A 23,509-nucleotide genomic window follows, 5' to 3' on the forward strand; every position below is an offset into this window, starting at 1 on the left:
AGTGACCACCGGGGTGAAGGGCTGCTCAAGCCAGCCCGTCAGATGCCCGGCCGACCTGACCGGTCAAGGTGCCGGTGACCCTACCGCTGAGTAGCACGCAGGAGCGACTCCCACAGGGGGAGCGGATGCCACCACGTTCCATCGGTAGGACAGGGTGAATGTAGGCAGAGTCGCCCATGTCACTGCTGTGTAGATCTCTGTCAGAGATACACCACTGCACACTTCATCCGTCTGCATGTAAAGAGAGGACAGAGCTCAATCACCTGATTGAGATGTGCCCCTGAGAGAACCTTGGGGAGAAGGTTGGGTCGAGGTGTAAAACTACTCCATCACCCGGCCGAGCGTGTCAGGGGTTGACAGCGCTCACAACTCCCACATTTCTCCTTGCAGACGTGACTATATAATACTGCTGTCTTGAGTGACAGCATGTCAGGCTCACTGACTAAACGATTTTAAGGGGGCTCATCATAGAGCCTCCAGGGCTAACGGCCTGGCCCCCAAACAGGACTGGTGGGGCCCTAACCTGAGCTCCTCTGAGCACCAGGGTGCAATTCGGGAAATGTAACCAGGTTACTGCAGTCTGCAGTCATGCACTCCCGCTCAAGTCAGCCCTTCGGACAGTAGGCCAACAGACTGTTGAAGCCGTGTCCTGATGCGGAGCCCAGCCCACTCAGTGAGGAGGGTGCTGGCTGTCACATGGATACCACACTGGTATAACCTGCTAAATGCGGACGGCATCGACACAGAGTCCGTCACACAGATCTCAGATAGAGGGACATCTCGTCATCAGTGCATGGGCCACAAGGCCCTGCACGGATTGTGCCCACATCCCTGCCAACCTATATGCCTGCTAGATTGTTTCACAACCCAATGAGGGAGCCCAGTCTTGGAGACCATCTGCTTAAAACAGTTTGGCCCATTAGAGGCCCTGACAGGGCCCAACCGTGACTGCAATCCTGCTTTACCACCCTGCTTAGGAGGGTGGGGAGGGTGCAACTCAACAGGCTGACTGGCTCGTACTCTGATCAGGCCGTTATGGTATAGAATGCAGGGATTGGTGCCAGCACCACCTAACCAATGCCATGCAGGAAGTGGCAGCATCCTTCATGCACTCATAGGGACATTCTTGTGGCTGACACTGCTAACAGCAAGAATGCTGTCCTGCGAGAAGCCACCCAAGTGTCCCCGCTTAATTGGCTCATGCCGCAAGGCAGACAGTACCACCTCCCGTGGGGGGACTGCCGACCTAATGTGCGAGCACCCTTCAGTAACTGGGTGATCCTTGTGTTGACCTTGTGTGGGACAGTGGTCCGCCGTGTCACAAGGTCACCGGCATAGCCCATTACCCCCGGACGAGGAGGGAGCTCACTCCGTGGCTCCGATAACCGGTTTCCCCCACACAATTACACCCAGGCGCTTAACGGCCATGCCGTAATACGCCCTTCTGGTGGTTCTGCTCCCCCATGACAGTCTTTTCACACTCACTCTGCTGTGTGAACTGGCGTAACTATACACGTTTCATACATGTAAACTGACACTGTCAGCAATACGCCTGCATAGTGCCTGACCGTAAAGGACAGATAATGCACTGGCCGCATGTTCAGGGGAGCCGGGGGGACGCAGTGCACCGTGGCCGCCCTCAGCCCTAAGGGGCGGAGGCACCAGCTGGCTCCACTGCCAAGAGATGCCAGCCAGCAAACTAGTGCTGTGGGATCCAACAAACAGGCACCGGTCACGAGGACGTCCCACGCTAACATACGTGGATGTACTCAAGAATGACGCCGGAGCGCAAAGTACCAACAAACTGACCAGATGGAGAACCAGGATGACTGGAAACGACGATGGAGGGCTCGTCTGAGGACGACCTCGAGAGTGATACAACCCTTGACATGGTGGAACCTACTCAGGGGTCCACCTGAATTGACCGCCACTGTCTCGAGAGACAGCATGTGGGGGCTGGGTTCCCTGAACTGTCAGGACTGAGGAGTGGGCTCGGTGTGCTGAGCACATCTAGCCATACCCCGCCGGTTGGCCTCCAACCGGACCCGTAGGCCCCTGGAGCTGCCAAACCTAACTGGGGTTGCGCAGCCTGAGGAGCCGTTGAGGCAAGTTGCTCATGATGGAGCATTCCTGCCATCACCTCCTGCATCTGTTCATCTGCACAAGCCTTCTTAGCTTGTTGGAGCAATGCACTGACCTCCTGGCCTAACCAGGCCAATGGCTAAACAGGCAGCTTCATTGGACGAGCTCGGCCTTCCTGCTGCAGCTCGGACTGTGGAAACCGAAGGCGCCACACCCGAATAGTCTTGCCCGCTGCTACTGCCTGGGAAGCATGAAGCCAGTCGCTGTAGCTCCTCAATAAGGTCAGGGCCCTTATGGTCACCGAAGCGCCGTGTAAGTAGGTGACGGTGGCATTGACAAAATGGCCCTGTGTTGGCTAGCTGCGCCTAGATAGCCATGACTTCGTGACTTCTCTGGATGAGAAGAGCTTTCTCTGTGGTTTCAGACCGGTAACCGGATTCTACCCCGCAGAGTCACACCCAGGTGCGTAAACGGCTCGCCGTGACACTGTATACTGTATCGTGTGCTCTGCCCGACAGCCACAGCACGCTCTGCTGTGTTACTGAGCCCGGCTTCACCGTGAAACTACACCACGGACGCATGAGCTGACCCCGTCAGCAATACGCCATATAGTGTGCCAATGGCTGAGATTCAGGCATACTTCCTGGCAGACCCAGCATGTCATGTCTGTGTCACTGGGGAACCAGATCCACAGACAGAACTACACCACGGTCGCGTAAGCAGGCGCCCCGCCAGCAATACGACAGTATAGTGCGCTATAATGCCTGCATAATTTGCCTTCAACCAAACGTCGGACAGACACAGCACGTCCTGTCTGTGACAGAACTACACCCCGGACGCATGAGCTGACCCCGTCAGCAATACGCCCTATAGTGTGACAATGGCTGAGATTCAGGCATACTTCCTGGCAGACCCAGCATGTCATGTCTGTGTCACCAAACATCGGACAGACACAGCATGTCCTGTCTGTGACAGAACTACACCACTGTCGCGTGAGCTGACGCCTCGCCAGAAATATGACAGTATAGTGCGCTATGATGACTGCCCAACATAAAGGGAAACATTCGACTGACCCAGCACGTTCTGTTTGTGTCACTGAACCCAGACCCACAATACCGAACTACATCACAGGCGTGTAAGCTGGCGTAACACCAACAATACATGTATTCATGTACTTTTTGTATGTCCGTTTCATATGGACCCCAGGAAGATTAGCTGTCGCCTCGGCATCAGCTAACGGGGATCCATTCAATAAACAATAAACCATACCCTGTAGTGTATAGTGTGCTCTAATGGCCGTCTGACCCCAAGGAATTTTGTTAGTCTCACCTTCAAACGAGACAACAGCTAGCCCGAGAGGGCGAGTCAACGCTCGCTCCCTAAACTGCACACTGTAGTGCATTAATAGGCTGCTGACACTCGTAAGTAGTCTCACAGAAAACTTTCACTAAATCCTTCTTTACAGACCTGTCCATACCAGGCAGGGCAGGAAAGAGGTGGAGCTATAGCCTGAGCTTAGCTCACCCAGCTCTGCCAACCTGGGACAAGGTTCAAGGTAGTCTTTATTTATCTCCCTTGAGAAAAAATTGTCTTGGAGACAGAGTCACAGCTGTATACAATTAGCATACATGTTCACATAAAAATGACATTTCTATGGGACATTTTAGTCTGTCAGTGGAAACGACTGGTCTTTTGCCTCTAAAAACAGGCCCCCATGGCCCCTCCAGCTTCAGCTGGAAGGATGAGACCATTCGTACCGGGGGCGGGGTCCTCATACCAGGGCCCCCGCAGGACACACACTGGTCATGGCCATCCTCTGTGGGCATGTGAGCTCCACATGCAGCCTGAGAAACCCCTGCTGTTTCCATCTCCTCTTGTCTCTATATAGATATATTCATATACCTATATTATTTATTATATGTGTACCTATATATACATATATGTATACATCTTGTATTGTACACCATATTTTAACTCGGACTGTGCTCAACAGGGAGTGGGCACATAGTAATTGCTTGAACGTGAGGGGTCATAATCTACCCTTTGCAGAATCTCACAATGCTGCATAAACGAATCAAGGCAACATGGTACCCTAAGACATCCCCATGACACGGATTCTCAGTGTGCTCTCTCTTTGTTAGGACAGAGTCCATACCAAATCAATGTCCACAGTTTGTTTTGTGTCACCAGCAGAGTTATGGACCTCTGGAAGAGGTTGTACATAAACTGCTCAGCCGCTCTGAGGCGCTCTAGCACAAAACCATCTGACATTAAGCACACTGGAGCTTTTGTATATCATTCCAGTAGGCCTACAAGTACACATGCATAGTGTGGTGTTGTAGCCATTATCATACTTATAAGCATATAAGTATATATTAACCAGAACCAATTGTGACAGAGTAAGCGATTTAATTGCAGCGCCTGACACGGTGGGTCATCGGGAGTTTTTGTCTCCTGATCTTTGAGCCACACCGCCCTCTTGTGAACCATGAGGCACAGTGCAGTCTGGGCAGCCGTCCCTGACGGGAATCCCTCCTACACTATGACGCTCATGTCAACCTGTCAATGAGGAAGTGGAACACGCTGGAATTGTTTGTTTACACTCTCTGCCGTGTGGTCTGGCCGGACCGCGGCGGCAACGATCAGCGACTGTAGATGGCCTCAGAGTACGCCGACTAGGTCAGCTCCTCTGGGTTCTACCCCGCTACCCGCCGCAACGGTGTACAGCCGCGATGATCAACCAGGAGGTCCACCGACGAGGTCGGTTTCGCTCGGGGTCTCACAGCGCTTCTGCAGCCAGGGAACCAAGGCATCGCCAACGTGGTCGGCTTCGCACTTGGCTTTGGCCACACCGAACGCCGTCCCAGGGAGCGGACGCACGGACAAGACTGAGGCTTCCTCCACTGTCTAGCGGATTCGGCACTGAGCTTGTTGTTGCTGCTGTTTTATCAGTAGAGCTACGCGGCGCCCTGAGAGGAGTCGTCGAGACGACCGGCTCTCTCACCGCTTCTGCAGCCAGGGAACCAAGGCGTCGCCAACGTGGTCGGCTTCGCGCTTGGCTTTGGCCACACCGAACGCCGTCTCCTAGTTTCCCCCAACGTGGTCGGGTTTCACTAGGGACGGACGCACGGACAGGCTGAGGCTTCCTCCACTGTCTAGCGGATTAGGCACTGCAGCTTGTTGCTGTTGCTGTTTTGTTTGATTTCTCGATGGAGCTACGCGGCGCCCTGAGAGGAGTCGTAACGACGACCGGCTCTCTTCTTACCTCCGGTAAGCGGACTGTGTGCCACGCAGCTGTATGTTCTAAATATATATATATATATATATTGTTTAATAAGTGTCAAAACTGCTGAGATACACGAAACGTCTGCTCGTGGAAATGAAAAAATCGAAGTGGCTCTGCACAGATGGGGCTTAAATAGCCCGCTGATTGGCAATCTGGGCAGGGCCACCATAGTATATGTGTCTTAAAGAGATATCCATGAACACTGCCCTGTGGGGTCAGTTCCCGTACATATTTAATAATATGTAGTGGAGAGCCAGTCTCGAACACGATAGAGAACAATCAGCCCATTCAGCAGTCAGCATGGTATTACGATAATGTCTGGATCTATTACAGGCCTACATTTCGAGATAAAACGAGTTGGTCCACTGCCTCTAAATACCTGTTGGTTGGATGCCATCTTGTCCTCTGGGCAGAGACAATCAAATGAAAAACCCTTTCAGCAGTAGCAGTAGGCCTACAGGGGCTTCTCAAAGTCAAAGGTACTGGTGGCTGTGTATGTGGGTGTTTCATGGTGTTTTTCCTTTTCGTATGTGAACGTGTCTGTTATTTGTATGCAGCTGTGACTCTGTCTCCAAGACAAATTTCTCCCAAGGGAGACAAATAAAGACAACCTTGAACCTTGAACTGCAGCATCACTCCAAATCTTCTGCCATAGTCTGAAAACCCACCTTTTCAGACTCCATCATGGCCCATAGTACTTGCCCTACCCCCTTAAGATAGCACTTTTTAGACTTAGATAGCATTTGAAACAGACTTATGCATAGTATAGTTATAGTTTATACTAGTGTCCTTATATAGATATGTTCTAGTTATGTTCTTAGTTTACACATGTTTCATGATGAATGCATTCTATATATGTGATGTATTCCCATGCTATATGTATAGTTTATATTTATAGTGTCATTATATAGATATGTTCTAGTTACGTTCTTAGCTTACGCATGTTTCATGATAAATGCATTCTATATAATGTAATGTATTCCCATGCTTTTTTGTTCTTGCCTAATGTAAATCGCTCTGGATTAAGAGCGTCTGCTAAATGCCTTAACCGTCTTCCTGCCATTGCCGAAGCCCTTCGGCAATTGAAGCATTAATTTGATATTAACGCTTGCTGCCATTGCCGAAGCCCTTCGGCAATTGCTCTTTTATAGTGCTTATGATTGATCAAGCCATAATGCTACTCACGTTAGCCGGTTAGCTAGCAGTGTTGTTAGCACTGCACTCGATCGTTCATATTAATTCACCGTCGCCATAAGAATCCATTCTATCCGTTTCTTTCAATCGCCTGTATCTCCTATTCCTTGTCCCAGATGGCATTTTTGGTCAAAACAGCGTTTCTTTGACGGCACGAGCCGACGTTGTGGAGTGCTAAAATGTACCGGCATGATTCGATCATGTAAACAAAGGTTGTCTTGGCAACGTAAAGCTGGCAGGGATAAGCTCACTTCCGGTTGAGGCAAAATGTGGCTTTTCAAAATAAGAGCTCAAATTAAAAAAATGCTGGCATGAATTAGGTCCTAATTTCTCAATAAATGGCAGCAGTAAAAGGGTTAATTGTAAATTGTATTTGTGACCTTATTCTTTCGGTCATGACCCACACTTCATGACCATAGGTGAGAGTAGGAACGAAGATTGCTCGGTAGACAGAGAGCTTTGCCTTCTGGCTCAACTCTCTATTCGTCACAACAGTGCGGTACAGCGATGTGTGTTGATGTGAAGAACATTAATTCTAAAGGGGATCCTATTTAAATCTACATATGTGAGCATCTCACTACAGTTAATGTGCAACATCATGACTGATCTGGGTTATCCAGTATCCATGGCCTAATAAACAAGGTGCACAAGGCCTCTGAGTTTAAAAAAGGATATGTTTGATGTAGCGAAAGTACAAGCATGTAGTTCAAGAAAAGCTGCCACCATGCAGCTATTGTTTCTCTGTTTTTTGCATTTAAAAACTTTAGACTGACATACAGTTGCTTAGATTAGCTGTGTGGTCTCTCACTGTATTGCTTCTTGTCACCTTTGTCACTATATTGTTCCGATAGATGCTGATAAATCTGCATACAAAGTAAAACAAACTATGTAGATATATTTTTCACCACGTGTGTAAGCATCAACCTGTACTGTATGAATGGGTGCCTACTGTACGTTGGTTAGACATAGGCTACTAACAGTCCAACAGACGGGTATTAGTTCGACAACAACGTCGCTCACGACATGCACTGCCGGTTACAACTAACCCGTGTTGCGGTTTAAAACTCACCCGTAGCTCCCGATATGCGCGGCAGGTTCAAACGAACCTGTGCTGCGGGTTAAAACTATAACCTGTGGCTTCCTGTGAGGTTAGGTTTAGGGTTAGGTTTTGGGTAGGGTGTCTGACTCATGAGGCATGACTGTAGGACTGTTAGTACGTGGGACCAAACACATGCTTCTCTGCCTACAGCGACACTATGAACAGAGCAGTTCCACCTCTGATGGAGATCAGTGGCATTTGGTTTGTGCTGCTCTCAACTGAGAACTGTATAGTATACTATGGGGGGGGGGGATATATAGGGGGAATATTTCACAGCAAACAACTCGATATAGTAAAGATGCCTCATTTCAACTATATTGAGATGTTTGCTGTGAAATATTACCCCTATATATTCCCCCCTATACACCGTATTAGTTGAGAGCAGCACAGACCAAATGCCACTGATCTCCATCAGAGGTGGAACTGCTCTGTTCATATTGTCACTGTTGGCAGAACGATGCAGGGTATCTCTATATTTCATCTTTTTTTATGTTGATGCCTTACTTTATCCTTGTTTGTATGACAGTGTCGTACAAAAATAAGCTGAAACGATTTTTAGAACATTTCAGAAAATATTTGCCTATGACAATTCCGAAAATGGTGACGCCGGGTTGAAAGTGGTTGCGTCTGTGGGTTTTATGAATATTAAACCAATGAAAAGTATCGACAAGAGCTTGTGACTAAATAATACTTAACATTGTATCCATTGGAACACTTTTCCCCCCCTGTAACATAATACATGTCTGTACTGTCCTCGCTATGTGTGCATTAGTGTACATAGTTAGACAGTCAGCCAAACTCCTTTAAAAATGACATGGGAGTCAGGCACATGTCAGGCACAATGTCACACTTCACATCACCAATAAATGGAGTAAATCTATAAAAAAGAAAGAGCTATTCAAATCTACACAATGAAAATCTTAATCTATCATAGCTCATAAATCAATTATGCATGAACACACTGTACACAGTACACCTGTTGTATGACATAAATTGAGTGGCTAGTAGGTGGCTCTAGCAACATTTGCCATTAGAGGGCAGAACAATGTCATATCAACAAATTGAAAATGCTATGTACAACGGAGAAAAGAGAAAATCAGCAGTGTACATCAATAATAAAATAGAAAAATACGCCCACACACTGTTGATCTGATCTACAAGTGGATAATTTATTTGAAGTAGACAACGTTTCGGTCACTGACACCTCAGGAAGGTGATCAGTAATCCGAACACTGCCTACTTTAAATCAATTATCCACTTGTATCAATAGTGTGCGGGCATATTTTTCTATTTTATTATTGATGTGCACTCACCTACGCACAGTTTGCTACTATAAGCCTCTAGCTCTAGCTGTACGAAAGTTTTCTCAACTCTTTGTCTACAAATTGTTCCATTTGTAGACCCAGAGGATTTGGGTGTGGATGAGCATTGCTTTGAAGGTCAGCCTATGTGAGTCCAGTGATATGAATAGTGTGACCTCGCTGGTGACCTTCACAGCTCTGGCAAGAATCAATAACATAATGTAATCAGGGGGATGTTAGGCCAGAATGAAACCACAATGATGTCAAATGAAACCTCTTCTCTGTGAAACTGAAGACACAATGTTCATTTTCTGCTGCTAAAATGCACTATAGTAGGCTATATCTCTGCTGTCGGGAGGAAACCACCTAACCCCAAAAGATTTCAGGAAATGAAAAATACACATTTTTCAGGATATTTAGAAAACCTTATATTTTGACAACAAAGCAGTACTGCCTCATCAAAGTTGGTGTTGTGACTTTATATATTGTCAATTGCTTGCATGAGAGAGGGAGAGGTAGTGGAGTTAGTTGTCTTTCCATTGGTTCAATATTTTCAAAACAACACAGACATAAATTGGGCTGTATTTTGCGTGTCTTAAGTACCAGGTCTTATTCCCTAACTTGAGTAAACTAAAGACCTGGAGGCGTGATCAATGCCATTTGGCTATTCTGAGTGGCCAAAGAGCATTGATCACGCCTCCAGGTCTTTAGTTTACTCAAGTTAGGGAATAAGACCAGGTACTTAAGACACGCAAAATACAGCCCTTAAAGGGTGTTCAATAGCACTGATTTATGTAAAATAAAAAATAAAAAAGACAGCAACGGTATTGTGATACCATTGTGAATAGTTAATGATCAACAATTGAGCGTACTAATTTTTGCCTTCCATTTATGAATGTTCAAAAGACATTATATTGACTAATTGTTGCAAATGGAGAAACGGACAAATATGACTCTGGCCATTATTTATAATTATAATGGCCTATAAATCGTATTATTTGTCAAAACCAAATATATGAATATATTATAAAAAAGAAGGGAAAAAAAGGAGAAAAAAAAAAATTAGTGATTAAATAGATGGTCAGATGTTTGCTCTCCAAGGCTACAATAAATATTCTCCCCTTTCATTAACTGAGCTGGCTTTATTGCTCTCTTTGAATAGCTGTTTTCCCCTGTGTATTTTCCATAATGTTTATACAGAAAGGTTATAGCCGTTAGTTGTGAAAGTGGCATGTAAACAAAAACAGCAGCTGTTAAATTATTACTTCAATGTCTGTTGTTTTTTTACTCGCTGCCGCTGGTAATGACATTTGTACCAAATTCCCCTAATCCCAAACCATAAATGTGACACACCTTACATCTAATCTATGTGATCAGTGAGAGATATTGGAATTCTTTATCTATCATGTGCAGAAAACGGCTCCTCACTCGCTCCATGTGGGCTAATAAAAGTCATTCGCCATCACAAGGTTAATAGCAATTCACTTTGAGGGATTTGGGCGACGGGAGTGGAATTCATGCATTGTCACACTGGCCTCTTACGCTAGATTACTGCCCAGAGGCTGCAGATCATTATCCAAACTAGGCTCCAGCAAACGCTCTGCTCAGGGCTTGATCTCCTGGGTCCCGTGTCAATTCCTTTGACTTTGATGAAATCAAAAACTCACCCCTCAATCCCAATGTAATTAGCCAAAGGTTCCTGCAGAACGGTTCATCAGTGTGATTTCACCTGATGTCCTCATGCAGATGAAAAGGTAAAATGTGCTTATGCGAAACTGTTATAGTATCTTTGTCTATTAACTGAGAAACATGCTTTTGAGAATTGGTTATTTCCTTCGAACAAAGGGGTCTGGCATTACAGCAATACAACGATTCGATTTATTTCCAGTTGCACATTGTGGTGGAAATAGTGGTGTTGTTGTACCATAGGCTTAAGTGTCTATATTGACAAATACATCATGATGTCATAATGTACATATTTGTGCGTTGCGTTTGCTAAATTTGATCTAGGCTATTAAAAATGTCCCTGACATTAAATATGTTCTCGCTGTGAAATGTTTTTTATCATACTCAGTAATGCGTTTGACTTTTTATCTCTCTCTACGTCGTCCTCAGACAAGCCCTCCATCGGTGTCTCCAGTCTGCTCGGTTCTCCATACATCTGGCCAGCTCATTTGTGCTTTCTGCACCAGCATCTGAATGAATATGAAATGTGAGCTTTTAATCATATTCCTTCAAGTGCTTTCAGTATAGTAGAGCACGTAGAGGGGAGCTTGTTGGTGATGTGCTCGTCCTGGTTGGTGTTCAGTACCACAGCATATTTTATACACTATACAGCATTGAAAACACGTAAATACGATATATTGTAGTTTACAATATTTATTACAATAGTAAATTAATTGTGCCAATAGAGATACAAGTTGTAATATGAATAGAATAGGACAATGTACTTACTATACAACTATGATATGAATTGTTACATCTAAATAAACAAATAAAGTACTTTCAACAACTTTTAAACCCTATACTAAAATATAATAGCCGATCTACAAGCTCACAGCACATGGTGACTCGTTGTGAGCTTGTGCTGTGGACGGGTTATTTCCGTGGAAGGGTTACATTTTATTCAGCAAAAACAAGATCATTTTAGTCATACTTAAAACATAAATGCACCCAATGTTGAATGGCTGGCATTGGATTCTTTTGGCAAATATATCCTGTAGATATTGTTTTATCAGTCCCTGGCAGGGAAGAATTGTTGTCCACTTTTGTTTTTAGTCCTTCAATGGTTTGATGCTTGAGGGTTTACTTATTGTATTGCTGTCTTCTAGTATGTCTCCCACAGCTATTGGATTATTTATGATCTGGGCTTTAACTTTGCCATTCTTATAACCTTTTGTTGATTCTATATCTGAGTGTTCTGACAGGCTGTAATATGCTTTGTTTCAGGGTGTTGCGGTTGAGTTGTGTAACTTGTGTTGTGTGGGGTTATAGTACTGCGACAATGGCCCCCAGAAGTCGGCATACCCCTACCGGAGTTAGGACCAAACACAACATAGTTTTTCCTCATCTCTAAGGCCTCCCATACATGAAATGGATTCTTGTATAAAAATATTTTACTGCAAAGGTGGTGAAATTGTTATTTAAAGTTATACACTTCAAACTAAAAATAAAGCCTGTCCGTCTGGTGGTTGAGGCACTTAAAGGCATGTAGATTAACAATGGAAGCTCTGAGAGGTTCAAAACTTGGCATACTTGAAGCCAGAACATACCTCTACATTCTAGAAAAGACTGAATGTCAATATCTGAATGTCAATATGAGATATAGTCATTTGAACACATACTTACAGTAGGCGGAATTGTACATCTATGTAGATGTCTTCTCTACTTTGTAGTGACTCTGGAATGGATTGTCATAGCAACACATATGATGGCTTGTAGGAAAGGTGAGGTTCTACTGAATCCAGCAATACCAATTGTGTAAATGTAGCTTGCATAATTGTGGAGTTATGCCACAAAACGTATATGGTGTCCCAAACGGGGGGAAATAAAACTAATGAAATCTACAGTATCACATTAGTTTTATTTTTACTTCACTTATCAAGGGTGGGAAAACATAAACAAATCACTTGAGTAGAAGTCCCTAAAATGTATGAAATGTCTCAAACTTGAGAAATGAGAAATTGTGAAGAAATAGATGCCGCTTCAATAGAGAAATATGCAAGCCTAGATTGGAACTACTAACTATTATTATGTTGCAGCACATGACCTGGATCAAGCTCAAATCTCAATATTATCCTCCTAAATATAGATAATCAAGTTATTCATTTCTGTTATTTGAGTTATTTGGTTACAGTCAAGTTATACTACAGTATGTGGCTTTCTTCATAAAATGACCGGTAAAATCATTTCACATATTTTGGAATGTGAAAAGATGAGATGAACCTTGTCAAATCAAGTAGCTATTTAGCTGACTGGAGTGGAGAGTGACCTAGCATTTAGTTCTCTTTAGTGTAACAGAGCCTACTGCCTGTCCAGTCTACACTGACAAAAGCAGAAGCCCTGACACTGTTTCACCAGAATGGAAAATAGACTTAATTAGTATCACTTGTAATATGGTTACTGCACATATACTATAGCCTAAAAATAGTGCATGTAATGCACAACATAGATACTGTACAAATTCTGAAGTGTGTCTTTAAAATTTTACCAAAATGGAATATTGGATCCAAATCTTTGTATCATCTTTGCTAAACAGTTGGAAAAAAGCATGAAACAAGACCCATAATGTATAAAGCCCACGGCAGAAGACCTTCAACACATACTAACTGTTGTTCAACAGAGAGATGATGTTCATAAAACCCTGGCAAACCCAAATTCAATACTCTCCTCTCCTCATCATATACTGTATCATGTTGAGAAAACTACTCCAGTAAGACCAGAGTGAGAGCATGCCGTCTCGTCAAGAAGACTGAATAGGGTACACCATTGTTGAATAGGATACAACACTGATTAACAAATATATAATATATATATATATATATAAATATATATATACAAATATATTGTTTCATTTGTGGGAAGGCCAGCACAATTGATTGATTGATTGATTGATGGATTTAATAGTTTATTAGACATAAATGTAAAAACAGCAACAGAGTACAGTCATACAATCAGTCGAAAAGGGATAGCACAAAAAAGTCATTGCGGTCTTGTGCAATCAGTTCATAGACAAAACCAGGACTACTGGTCAGAGTACCAGAGACAGGGCCTTCACATGGTCACTGGTCAGAGTACCAGAGACAGGGCCTTCACATGGTCACTGGTCAGAGTACCAGAGACAGGGCCTTCACATGGTCACTGGTCAGAGTACCAGAGACAGGGCCTTCACATGGTCACTGGTCAGAGTACCAGAGACAGGGCCTTCACATGGTCACTGGTCAGAGTACCAGAGACAGGGCCTTCACATGGTCACTGGTCAGAGTACCAGAGACAGGGCCTTCACATGGTCACTGGTCAGAGTACCAGAGACAGGGCCTTCACATGGTCACTGGTCAGAGTACCAGAGACAGGGCCTTCACATGGTCACTGGTCAGAGTACCAGAGCCAGGGCCTTCACATGGTCACTGGTCAGAGTACCAGAGACAGGGCCTTCACATGGTCACTGGTCAGAGTACCAGAGACAGGGCCTTCACATGGTCACTGGTCAGAGTACCAGAGACAGGGCCTTCACATGCAGCATCAGAAAGATTGATGAAGTTGTACATCGGCTGCTCTCGTACCCAGATCTCTTTGCATATGATGACAAATATCATAAATGCTACCTAAAACACTAAATATCTAAACGAAATATAGCAGCTATAAAACAAAGAATTAGAACAGCAGACCAGTATCTATGTCAAAGGTTTTATTAATCTCACTGAAGTAGTTAACATCTTTCTTTAAAAAAATGAAAGTGATGACAAGTCATCACTTTCAATAAATAAGAGTTATGACATACTGAAGACACTGGTCCATGGTTTTCTTCATCGATATATCTGCAGGTCTATGTAGTAGTTCTGGATTTTCTTGGAGATTTGCATCTTCTCTCATTGTGCCCATTTCCCATGGGCACACTTTTAGAGCATGCAACATCAGACTTTCCATGTTCTACAAATTATAATGCTGTATGTTTCCAGGGTTTGTATTTAGACAATATCATCTTCTTCCTCAGAGTCAGTGTCTTCTGTATGTCATAATAACAGTCAAGGAGTTTATATACCGTAAATGGAAATTGGTGCATTTACAGTATATAGGGCTTTTATCCAAAGCACTTTACATAGATTGTGCATTACATTCACACATTCAGTCACACACCGATGGCAGAGGAAACCATACAAGACACCGACCTGCACATCGGGATCAATTAGGGGTTCAGAGTCTAACTCTGGGGGAGCCCTGGATCGAACTGAGAATATGGTATGATATAGTACTACCGGTATATGTTTAGTTCACACTGAATTTTGTCTTGCGAACCTCACGGTTCTCCATCCAGCCGCTCTATTGGCCACTCTATCCCTGAGGCACTGCCGCCTCGGCATATTACCGGTATTATACTGTATATTGTATATTTGTCATCATACACAAACAGATCTGGGTACGAGAGGAGCAGATGATGTACAACTTCATCAACCTTTCTGATGCTGCATGAAGGACCATAAGTCTCTGGTACACATACCAGTACCAGCCATAATGGCTGTCAGATGTTCTGGTCTTGTACTGGCCTTCACACAAATGAAAAATATCTTTGTATGTTAAACAATGTTGTATCAACCCTATTCAGTCTTCTTGATGAGACTGGTGCAGGCATGCTCTCACTCAACATTTGCAACTTGCTCATTACTGCAGCATGTTGTCTGTATATAGAGCCACGGTTTTATGAACATCATCATCTCTCTGTTGAGCAACATTTAGTAAGATCATTTTAATTTTGAGTATCTGCCGATACCGATTTTTCCCCATCTGAAAATTATATTTTTATGCAACTCCTCCAATATCACAATAGTACAATATCCCAAATCACGGACAATATACAGTCTAATATCATGATATGGATATCATATTGATACTAGGGATGTCCCAATCACATTTTTGTGCTCCTGATCTGATCATTTAAAAATGTCATGATCGGCCCCGATTTCCGATACACTTCACATTATAAGATCACATAAGATGCACATAGGTGGAGCCAAATACTGTAGTATAAATTGACTGTAACCAAGTAACTCAAATAACATAAATTAATAACTTGATTATTTATATTTATGAGGATAATATTGAGATTTGAGCTTGATGAGGGAACAGGCTTTCGCCTTTGCTGCCCCAACCCTGTGGAATGCCCTCCCTAAGGCACTCAGAGATGCCCCTACCCTTCAAACCTTCAAATCCACCCTCAAAACCCACCTCTTCAAAATTGCCTTCCCTTTTCACTGTCTTTTAATGTCCTTTTTCTATTAAAGTTGTTTTTAATTTGTTGTTACCTCTGTAAACCCCCCCCCCCCCCCCCCCCCCCCCCATGTAAAGCGTCTTTGGGTACTCAGAAAAGCGCTATATAAGTTTGAGATATTATATTATTATTATTTAACATCCAGGTCATGTGCTGCAACAATAATAGTTAGTAGTTCCACTGTAGGCTTGCATATTTCTCTATTGAAGCGGCATCTATTTCTTCACAATTTCTCATTTCTCAAGTTTGAGACATTTCATACATTTTAGGGACTTCTACTCAAGTGATTTGTTTATGTTTTCCCACCCTTTATAAGTGAAGTAAAAATAAAACTAATGTGATACTGTAGATTTCATTAGTTTTATTTCCCCCCGTTTGGGACACCATATACGTTTTGTGGCATAACTCCACGATTATGCAAGCTACATTTACACAATTGGTATTGCTGGATTCAGTAGAACCTCACCTTTCCTACAAGCCATCATATGTGTTGCTATGACAATCCATTCCAGAGTCACTACAAAGTAGAGAAGACATCTACATAGATGTACAATTCCGCCTACTGTAAGTATGTGTTCAAATGACTATATCTCATATTGACATTCAGATATTGACATTCAGTCTTTTCTAGAATGTAGAGGTATGTTCTGGCTTCAAGTATGCCAAGTTTTGAACCTCTCAGAGCTTCCATTGTGAATCTACATGCCTTTAAGTGCCTCAACCACCAGACGGACAGGCTTTATTTTTAGTTTGACGTGTATAACTTTAAATAACAATTTCACCACTTTTGCAGTAAAATATTTTTATACAAGAATCCATTTCATGTATGGGAGGCCTTAGAGATGAGGAAAAACTATGTTGTGTTTGGTCCTAACTCCGGTAGGGGTATCTCGAAAACTAAAGCACTTTTTGACTGTTTGTTGCAGGACTATTATGTTGTGTTAAAGGGATAGTTATTTTTTTTAACTTAAGCTGTATGTACGGTAATACTTGTCATTAATATAGTGGTTGCAACTGTATTACTTGATTGCCAGAGTCCCGTGGTGGGAGTTCTGCTCTTGTTTTGGTGACATATTAAGTAGTTCCGGTCATTTTGTGGGATTAAGTAAAAGTAAATGAATCCACAAAACTAACATCATTTGTATTGTTGACCTATTTCAAAAATATTAGTGCAACTTTCGTTCATGTTTGACCCCTCTATCAAACTATGCTTTTTGTGTCCATATCACTACGCCAAAAAAATAGTTCCATGTGATAGAGGGGTCAAAGTTGAACAAAAGTTGCGCTGATATTTTAGAAATAGGTCAACAATACAAATGACATTAGTTTTGTGGATTAATTTACTTTTACTGCGTGGCCCCAGTGCCCCCCACAAAATGACCGGAACTACTTAATATTTCACCAAAACCAGAGCAGAACTCCCACCACGGGACTCATCAATTAATACAGTTGCAACCACTATATTAATGGCAAGTATTTCATACAGCTAAGTTAAAAAAATCTGAACTATCCCTTTAAGGCAGAGAAATAAAGCAAACTCAATCATTGCCTTGCTGGAAGTTCCACTTACACAATTCATCTTCCAAATGTTGACTGATGGCTCATATTTTCCTTGATTATCCTCAAGGTACAGTGGGGAATTTGTGGATGATTCAACGCTGGCGAGCTGGCCAGGTGCTCCAGACCATAATGCCTCTCATCACCATGCTTTACAGGATCTTTTGCTCAAAGGCAGTTATGGGTTTTCATCTAGAATGCCAAACTGGCATCACGGCCAAACAACTCAAGCTGGGACTCATGTATCCAGAGCACAATGTCCCAGAGCTGCTGGTCTGCTCCCAAGAGCTGTCTGCCAAACGTCAGCCATGCCTTTATAAACCATCACTTTCGGGAAGAAACCTTGGGGTCTATTAAGCAAGTGCAGCAATCATATTACATATAATATTACAGTTTTAAGAGGCGGAGGCGTGGGCAATGTCATATAGGGGAGAGCCGCCACAATTGTAACGCTTCACGGTTGTAACATGGACGTTATCTCTTGATTGGTCAACGCCACCATGACGCCATCGCGTCAGTATGTGTACAGCAACGTACTCTACGTGCCCAGTTTGAAGTGTTTACCTTCATCCTACGACCTACGGGGAGTTATTGGCGAAAAACTGACTTTTTTCAAAAGGCGTATAATTTTACACCTGGAGTATATGTGTGCTACAATTATTTTCTTTGGTGTTGGTGATGCTTATGTTCTTCATTAGTTTGCATCGTGTTTAGACGGAATTCACGTTCATTCTGGTCTGTAAGCAACGGCAAAGAAAACTTGCAAAAGTGGGCCATTTGTAACATGTTACAAAATTAATGGTCCGCTTTCCATTCAATACCATTATATGTAATATTTACATATTTGACATATTGGCCAATATTATATGTTCAGTCAGGTGTCTTCATTACTGAGTGTATTCTAAAATTAGTTTAGAGTTGTATAACATTGTACAACTCAATCAATCAAACGTTTGTTTAATCAATGTATTTCCCCAATGAACTGACAAAAAAGGGGAAAAAAATACCAAACTGGTACACCCGATACTATTTAATATTTCCCTTATGTTTGATACATTTTCTTATCACATCCATGGTATGAAAACAATGCTAAGGAGTTGCTTCAATGAAATATAATTGCTTTAAGCTGAAAACGATATGTTTAATGGTGTTTTTTAGCGTTGTTACATTTATCATGCATGCCGTTACAATTAATCCGATATGCGCTGCAAATGTAACACTGAAACAGCGTCCACGTTCGGTTTAATAACTCCCGACCTGTTTTATCAAAAAAAATACTTGAAGTGGTCTATGGTAGCAGACATGTGTAGGTCCGTTGCCTGAAAATATTACATGTGTAGATAAACGGATATCTGAGTAAAAAAATGAAACGTGCAAAATGTTACATCCTTGGCGGCTCTCCCCTACCATATGAATTTTTTGAATGAGACTTTCACCCAGTATGAAGCTAAATGTGACACCAAAATAGTAGCATATAAGTTGCTATGCTACTACTGCCACCAAGCCTGGCGAGCCCACATAGAAGTCGATGGGGAAAGCTCATCGGCACTATGACGTCATCATCATGATAGCATTGTTTGATAGCCGTTCTTATCTCCCGAGGGGCATGACATTGGCCCTTTAAATGAAGTGCCATGTTTTTATTTTCTAGATAGTGAGTCTGCCATATCCAGATTAATTTTAATGACACCACATTCAAATTAAAAAACATATTTTGATTGTCCACAAATATAAAGTTCTTCCTTCTTTTTAAATATTTTCTTGCAAAATATGTTTGGATTAGCCGTCCTTAGTTGGGCAAATGCATTCATCTGGGGGTCCTTGACATGGGAATGTCGCTGTGTGAGGATCACTGCACAACATTAGGAGAAAACCCCAAATAAGCACTTTAGAAACAAGAAAAGCAACCACAACTACCAATATTTACAAGCAACTTTACAGAAAAATAAGCCGCTTATAATAAACAGACATGGCAACACTCCAGCAGCGCCCAGAGCAGCTCAAGTGTAAAATCAAACAGTGCTTTTTGCATTTAAGACGTGGTCAGACCCAGGTGGAATCCTTATGCGCTGAGTGTTTTTAGGTCAAGGGGCTTAATAGCAAATATAATAATAATAATAATAATTAACATATGGACACTCCCCCAATGCTAAAATATTCAGGAACGTCGTATGCCAGTGTGTGCGTTCAACATGGCTTCCATAATACGAAAGGGCGCAGAGCGAGGCCAATTTCTGTATTACCGCATGGGTATAGTAATATGATTTGACCTGCTTAATAGCGTGGCACTGAGTGCCCCCCACAAGCTTGTAGATCTGCAATCTTTGAAAAATCGTGAAAATGTGGAGGTCTAAATGGGTAAAGAAAAAAATATATCGCCTTCAAAAAACAAAAAGTTGAAAACAGTTAGACACAGTCTATTAAGCAGGTCAAATCATATTACTAAACCCATGCGGTAATACAGAAATTGGCCTCGCTCTGCGCCCTTTCGTATTATGTATTATATAATATATTATGTAGTCTGTAGTACCACGCTTCATACAGCGCTGCCAGCCAATAATCTTTCTATCAAATAAGTCACTTGATTTATTTCAAACTGTGACTTTAACATTTCAAAAAAATTATAAATAAAAACATTCAAAAAGTTTTGATGTGTATCAAAACCTTAGAAAAGAAAAATCACACTCGTATGAAGTGAGGGGCACTCTTATCATCATACATCATACATCACATGCCCTGCTCAGCCAATCAAAGTAATGCACCTTTGAAGCGGTGCAAAAATAAATTGTGTATATGTCTCAGATAGAGCTCTGAGGTCAGCTGAGGTGACCGAGCCTTTGCGACGGCTGCCGCTGCAAACTCCATGTTCGTTCCTCCCAGTCCATAGAGGTTTTTTAAATATATTTTATCCCTGCATCCTTCTATTATAGCTGAAACACTGCATGGCCTTTGCTGCATGTGTACTGCTGTTATGTTCGTAAGCTCACACACGTTGCAATAATAATAATGGTAATGGGGATGTTAAAAGCATTAAGGTTTCCATGAGTCCATTTGTGCAGTACTTTGGGAAAGAAAAATTACTCATGAAGTGAGGGGTGCCAACTGTGCCACATCATGACGTCACGAGTGGGGACCTGTTTAAAGACAAACATTAAAAGTCCATAGACTAAAATTAACACATTATTTTACTGTGTAGCCCTGTCCATGAGTGAGCTGTCTCTTTGGACTGCTCCTTCCTAGCAGCGTGTAAAGCAAAAATAATGCCACAATTTCAGTGTCACATATCTCAATAATATCCGTCCAGTTCATCTCGTTATTATGTTGGCCACAGCGTATTGTGTAACATCAAAGAGTGAAATCCTTGAATCTTAAACTGCTGTGAGACATACGTGCCCTGGGGGGACTTTTCATTCCTTGTCCGATTGAGGACAGTTTGTTTGGCCTTGGTTGTAAACTTATGTTATTGCTTGCTTTTGTCGAAGGGCCTTACCATAATTCAAATGTTGACATTGTTTTTATTCCACAGTGCACTTTTTATGTGTTGATTCCCTTGAATCTTTTTTTCTTCCATACATTGACATGTTTTCTGGGATTGCATTATTATTTTTTATTTGTGCTTTTACAATACACTGGAACAACAGCAACAAGCCCAGGCGAAAACCTCGACTGGTCCTAAAATTGAAAGACGACAGTCAGCCTCATTTCAAGTAGTAGTATTAAATTTAGAAGCTCAGCCTTTTGTGCACAGTATGTCAGCTGCCGCGAGGCTACAAATGAGTTGCCCTGCATGCTCTCACTGTAGCCCATTAATAGGAGAAGTGCACACAGATCCCTCTGTGCAGTTTATCAAATGCACTGGCGGTGAGCGCATTAAGACAGTGTTTCAGCTGAGCAAACCTTTTCCTGCACTCTCGCCCAGTATACTCACAACATTTGCTGCAGATATTTTCTGTCAATGAATTGTGAAATGTTCAGCATGATAGGACTTTCATTTATTTTCATTCATTATATATAAATATGGTCTTGGAGTCTCTTGCTAAGAAAAAAATCACACTTGTGTGAAGTGAGGGGCGCTCACTGTATTTCTTATCGGCCACATGAAGTCTTACGTCGTCATTTAGTGCCCTAAACAATAGTAAAGTCCATATAATTGGCTGGCAAATGATTTAATGATTTTCATCATAGTATGTGCTTTAAAATGTGCTCTAAACAAACATACACTATGGGTAAACAAACATACATTATGGGTTTCTAAAATAACATGAGCATTTGTGAATTTGATTATTATAAAAAAAAAAAAAAACATTGCTGCCTTTCAAAAAACAAGGCAGCAATGGCAACCAGCTCAGTGGCCATGTGGTTAACCCATTTAGGCCTGACGTTGAAATTAAAAAAAAATGTTTCTGTATCAGTGGTGCTCAATATTTAATATAAGGACCCCACAAATTATAATGTAATATGCCTCCGCCGCCCCATCTGAAAATATGTTGTTCCAGGGACCTCCGCAGAAGCAAAGATTTGAGTTAAAATGTTCACGATTAAAAAAAAAATAGCAGACCTACAAGTTCATAGCGCGGCACTCGGTGGCGCGATATGAGCTTATTTTTCAATAGTAAAAGTATAACATAATACTTTAAAACACCAAAAGGGGTTCCCGCCCAAAATGCCCTTTTCTGAGACCGGGAGGTTGCGGGTCATACCAAAGACAAAAAAGCACACTTGTGTGAACTGAGTATCTCTCTCTCTCTCTCTCTCTCTCTCTCATTAGCAGGCACAGCACTATCACTCTCATTGTTTCTGGCGCCTCCTACTGGTACTAATAAGTAATATACTGGTGCTCATTAATGTCACATACATGGGTGAACAACACATAGGTGTCACATACAGGGGTGAACACATAGGTGTACACGGACATTGCTGGTTGTAGGAGTGGTTGCACCGCTCAAAAATGGGTGATGACCCACTGATTACCTATAACTGCTGAGTGCTATAAGCACGTGCTTAGCACTCAGCATCAAGGGGTGGATCGGGGTAGGTCCCTGCGACATACAGGTAGGCCTACTATAGCGGCATGTCCATCCATGCTGGTGCACTTGTACAGCATGTCCAGAGGGCAGGGGGTGAATTTGTACAACAAGCTGCCTCTGTATCCGGAGAACTCGCCAGTTTACCAACTCGCCACGATTTTGTGCATTTTAGTTTTACTTCACCTTCATTTAAATTGCATTGAATTGAGAGAGAGAGAGGATAGTTGTTTAGAGATAACACTAGAGAAAGTAGGGATGGTAAAAGTTTAAACACCTTAAAGTACCAAAACAATGTAATTCATTAGTAAACAATTCCTGAAATGGTAGGCCATTACTCACCTTTTGTATCATCATCTAGCTGACCATTTAATTGCACAAAATAATTTGATCACTTTGGAAATGAACTATAACATCTGTGAGTTTGACATACTACACTGATGAAGACAGCATGTTAGCATAACGATGAAGACATTGATGAAGAATTTCGCCGTGGCGATTTGGTAAACTGGCGAGTTCTCCGGTATTCGCTGCCTCGCGCTACAGAAACCGGAGATGTAGGCTGCCTTATGGGCCACATGGCCTGGGCAATACTTTTAAATAATGCAGAAGCCAAATAATATGTGACCAGATTTGACTGAGAGCCTGCCATCGAGAGAATGCAGAGGAGAAAACCCCTTATTTAATGAGTTAATAGCACAGGCAGACTCTGCACATACACGTAGTCTTATAGTGTTACTTTTAGTAGCACATTCTGATTTAAGCTCAGTCTTTGAACAATCCATTGAACTTTAGGCCTGCCTAGGCTACTTAAACTATCTAGTCTTAGCCAACAAAAAATTAACACTGGCATAAAAGAAACTAAAACAAACATTCTTTGTTCTGTAGGCTACTTATACATACAATTGTATAGTACAAAACACCGAAGTCCTTAAAACAGAAACCTAACGCTAACCCTAAACCCTAAGGTAAGTGGGGAAC

At 42.5% G+C, this 23,509-nt stretch overlaps 1 protein-coding gene and 1 long non-coding RNA gene across 2 annotated transcripts in view; one reads left to right on the forward strand and one right to left on the reverse strand.

Annotated features, from left to right (window-relative positions):
* LOC310876896 (leucine zipper protein 2-like) overlaps positions 1-23,509 on the forward strand; it is a gene marked incomplete at both ends in the record, with an annotated part of 151,864 nt that overhangs the window by 42,850 nt on the left and 85,505 nt on the right. The gene's annotated exons all lie outside the window — the stretch shown is intronic.
* LOC310855046 lies at positions 1,358-4,882 on the reverse strand. The gene is made up of 3 exons (XR_014568952.1): positions 4,665-4,882; positions 1,514-2,033; positions 1,358-1,480 (listed from the first exon to the last, which is right to left on the reverse strand). It is a non-coding gene; the product is annotated as an uncharacterized lncRNA (long non-coding RNA).

The sequence above is a fragment of the Protomyctophum parallelum genome, assembly GCF_964188405.1.
Source record: "Protomyctophum parallelum genome assembly, chromosome: 2".
NCBI classification, from domain to species: domain Eukaryota; kingdom Metazoa; phylum Chordata; class Actinopteri; order Myctophiformes; family Myctophidae; genus Protomyctophum; species Protomyctophum parallelum.